This window comes from Nannospalax galili, unplaced genomic scaffold (genome assembly GCF_000622305.1).
Source record: "Nannospalax galili isolate Female #2095 unplaced genomic scaffold, S.galili_v1.0 scaffold1206, whole genome shotgun sequence".
Taxonomy (NCBI): Eukaryota; Metazoa; Chordata; class Mammalia; order Rodentia; family Spalacidae; genus Nannospalax; species Nannospalax galili.
Window position 1 is genome coordinate 1,834,595 of NW_008355162.1, and position 4,596 is coordinate 1,839,190.

At 44.2% G+C, this 4,596-nt stretch overlaps 1 pseudogene; it reads left to right on the forward strand.

Annotated features, from left to right (window-relative positions):
* Positions 1-615: 615 nt before the first annotated feature.
* LOC103749396 lies at positions 616-1,563 on the forward strand (annotated as a pseudogene).
* The last annotated feature ends 3,033 nt before the right edge of the window (positions 1,564-4,596 follow it).

Here is a 4,596-nt window from a genome sequence, read left to right on the forward strand (position 1 = left end):
TCTGCCTCCCGAGTGCTGGGATTAAAGGAGTGTGCCACCATGCCCGGCCCAGATCCATTTATTTTTATTTATGGGTATGTGTGTGAGGCTGCATGAATTTATGTACACCACATCTATGCAGGTGACCATGGAGGTCAAATGAAGGCATCAGATTCCTTGGAGCTGAAGTCACAGGCACTTGTGGGTCCCCTCTTGTGGGTGGGAACTGAACCCCTGTCCTCTGCAAGAGCAGTAAGTGCTCTGAGCCATTGAGCCATCTCTCCAGCACCTAGACCCGTAACTGTTATTGGCTTTGTGAATTTGAATAAATCACCTTGCTGCCTCAATTCTTAGCCTCTTTATTTATAAAATGAAATATAATACTACAATTATTAGATTAGGGAAAATACAGTACAGGAAAGTTTCTATATATGCTACTCAGCAAATAGGACTGAACAAATTAATAGCCATTATCTTGAAATGAACCAGACTCTCTTGTAAAATTACTTAGTAAGAAAATTCGGTTTTAATAAATTCTCAACCAGTAAGTAAACCGCCCCACATTGTACGATGATGTTTCTGCTTAAGCTTTGGCGCATGACCTTAGCATATGATGGAACTTTCTTACCCACAGACATGGACAGAGATAACCAGACTATAATCACAGAATTCCTCCTCCTGGGACTTGCTGGGCTGTCAGAGCAAGAAGAGATTGTCTTTGGGCTGTTCTTGGGGATGTACGTGGTCACCATCACTGGGAACCTCCTCATCATCCTGGCCATCGGCCGGGACCCTCATCTCCACTCGCCCATGTACTTCTTCTTGGCCAACCTCTCCAGTGTCGACATCTGCTTTTCCTCAGTCACAGTCCCCAAGATGCTGGTGAATCACATCATGGGAAGCAAGTCCATCTCTTACACAGAGTGTATGGTCCAGATCTACTTCTTCATCACCTTCATCAACATGGATGGCTTCCTCCTGAGCGTGATGGCTTATGACCGCTATGTTGCCATCTGCTGCCCACTCCACTACACCATGATCATGAGGCCCAGACTCTGTGTCCTTCTGGTGGCCACATCCTGGGTCATTACCAACCTGCATGCTCTCTTGCACACTGTCCTCATGGTTTGACTCACCTTTTGTTCCCAGAATGCTGTGCACCACTTCTTCTGTGACCCCTACCCTATCCTGAAGCTCTCTTGCTCTGACACCTTTATCAATGACCTTACAGCCTTCACTGTGGGTGGGCTGACATCTATTATACCATTCACATGTATCACTGTTTCATATGTCTATATCTTCTCCAAAGTACTGAAGTTTCCATCCATTCAGGGAATAAGGAAAGCCCTGTCCACCTGTGGGTCTCACCTCACTGTGGTCTCCCTCTTCTATGGAGCGATCCTGGGTGTCTATATGCACCCTTCATCCTCCTATTCAATTCAGGACACAGTGGCCACTGTCACCTTCACAGTGGTGACACCCATGCTCAACCCCTTCATCTACAGCCTGAGGAATCGTGACATTAAAGGAGCCCTAAGGAAACTAATATTTAGGAGATTGATTCTGTCAAGATTCTACAAGTAGATAATTTTGGAACAGAGAGGGCAGGGAGCAGGAACATGGAAGCTGAGGTAGGCAGAATTCTCACTCATACTGTATTTCTAATTAGTGTTTTATGATCACGTTCCTGTTTTTAGATAAGAGACTGATGAATGCACATCGCTCTAAAATCACGACTATTATCTATGTATGGAACACATCCAGTGACTGAGGCCCAGGTAAACCAGTTTGTTGACCTTTGCAACACCTACCTTTATTTTTAGCAGTGTGCCCAGCAGTATTATAAGATATACGAGTAACCACAGTGGCTTGGGGCTGCATGTACCGTGGAGCGGCCTACACATGCAACAACAGAATTTCAGCAAAGATCTTTTGTGTATCGTGTTGAGATACATGTGAGACCTATTGAATATTTGCAATGTTACAGGATATCTCTGCATTACCACATGAGGGAATTGAGTGCCAAAGACGTTAAACTGCCCAGATCCATAGAATCACCAATAACTAGGGTTAAGTGTTCTGGCTTCAGACTGGGGTGAAAGAATATATGGCAATTGTTTGTGTGGGAGCCTCAACAAATTGAACTGCTTTTCTGGACCATTTCTGTCTCCATTTCTGACTCTCAGATGAACTTCTCAAAAGCTTTCTATGAAGATGGAGAGCACAGATTGTGTCCTGGAACTTCTCCATGGGCCAAGGGACAGCTTCTGAGGCGGGCACTTGAACAGCTATGAAGGAGAATGTCCTTGGTTCCTGCTTTTAATCAGCTCCATAGTTACTCAAGAAACAAGATAGACAGCACGCACAGTGTGACTCTAACGTGTAAGTCACTGTGGTCACTGTCCTCAGATCTTGAGGCATTCATACAAGCTGAACTCATCACATATTCAAGAGCAGCAGCATAACAAGCATCCGCCTGGCCATCGGACAAAAGCAACTGCATTTGGAAAGTTCCTTCCAGATTCCCTTAGCCGATGGCTTCCACCACGAGTGGCCTTCTCTCCTGCTGCCCAGACTCCTGGGTGCGCCTCTCCCTCTTGCTCACAGTCAAGTTCATGCAGAACAAACTCACTACTTAGCAGTGGCTCTTCAGTAGCCACACAGAGCTCAGAGAGAAAAAGCTCAACATCAGCTTACGAGTGTTGAAACAGAGATTTATTCCTCACATTTCCCACTGCAATTCAGGCAACACAAAACATGCAGAGACACCAGGGTGCTGGCTCATGCTCATAACCCCAAAACTTGGGAGGTTGGGGCAGGAGAATCATGAGTTCAAGCTCAATCAATCATAAGCTATGAGGCTCTGGGTTCTATCACCAGGGAATAAATGCTATAAGAAATAAAATACTGGGGGCTGGAGAAACGGCTCAGCAGTTAAGAGCACAAACTGTTCTTGCAAACCACCCAAATTTGGTTCCAAGTACCCATGTTAGATGGTTCACAACTCCAGCTCTAGAGGATCTGCTGCCCTCTTCTGGCCTCTGTGGGGATCTACACTCATGTGCACATACCCATACACAGGTACATACATACACATAATTAAAAATAATAAAATAAATCTTAAAATAACAGTAAAAACTTTAATAGGGGTCTGGAGAGATGGCTCAGCAGTTAAGAGCACTAGCCAATCTTGCAAAGGACCAGGGTTCAGTTCCCAACACCCACATGATGGCTAACAACCACCCATAGCCCCGGTTCCAGGGGGTCTGATGTCCTCTTCTGACCTCTACAGGTATTGCACACACTGGTGCACTTACACACACAAAACATACACATAAAAAATAAAATCAAATAAAAAAAATTTAACAGGAACCACAAAGATTGGAACTAAGTTTTCATGGAAACAGATATATATATATATATATATAATTTATATATGATGCATATTACACATATTATTATTAAATACATATAAAATTCTTGTAGTCAAATCAGTGAATATGCAAAAATTTCAGTATAGAATAGAAATCCTATTTTGAATAGAAAGTCCAGAAATAGACCCAGATGCAAAAGGGTGGGTCAGAAATCTCTAGGAGTTATGATTTTCTCAAAACAAAGGGTAAACCAGAAAAACAATCGTAATTAACCAATCCTGATCTCTGGATCCTGCTCAGACAACAACCAGGGCTATTTCATGAGAAATGGCCGTGGCTCTTGGTAAAAGAGTGGCTAGACTACCCATCTCTCACTACTGCTCAGTCCCATTTCATTTGTGGGAATAGAGCTCACATTCCTGGAGGGGTTGCCCGGTGACACAGAGGGCCATAGGGATGCTGGCATACCAAAACCTGAGCTGAACGTTTGGGCTGGGCTGGTGGATCCCTGAGGGAATGGCACAGGCAACTGCCTTGTCTACCACACAGGGTACAGTGACATCCCTCCCCCGATGGCATTATTTAGATTTAAAGAGGAAGTGAAATTTCCTTTTATTCCTATTTGTAATCAGGACTTTTGCAGATCACTGGCTAACAGCAGAGAAAGTGAAATAGATACTCCAAGTTCTGTGTGTTTAGGGAATATACAGTTTGCAAAGCAAGTTTGGAAAACTGACACGTGGACAGCTCCATTCCAAAGCAAACAGAAATGCCAATGATACCCAAATAGGGAGGATTCGGATTGTACCGCTGACAAAATAAAATGCCTAGAAATAGATTTTCTTGAGACAAGGTCTCACTATGTAGCCCTGGCTTGCCCAGAACTCACTATATAGACCAGGCTGGCCTCAGATTCACAGAGATCTACCTGCCTCTGCTCCCCAGTGACAGCATGCACCACTGCACCTGGTAGATATAGGTTTTTAATAAGATGAATAAAGACAGCGTGGTGTGGTGGCATACGCCTTTAATTCCAGCACTTGGGAAGCAGAGAGTGGATCTCTGTGAGTTCAAGGCCAGCCTGTTCTACATAGAGAGCTCCAGGCCAGCTGGGGCTACGGGGAGACCCTGTCTCAAAAAGACCAAAAATAAAAATAAAAAGTAAAATGGACAAAGAATACAGGAAAAGGGAAAGCACGGATTTCCACAGCCAAAACATGCTAGAAACCAGCCGAGAGGAAGC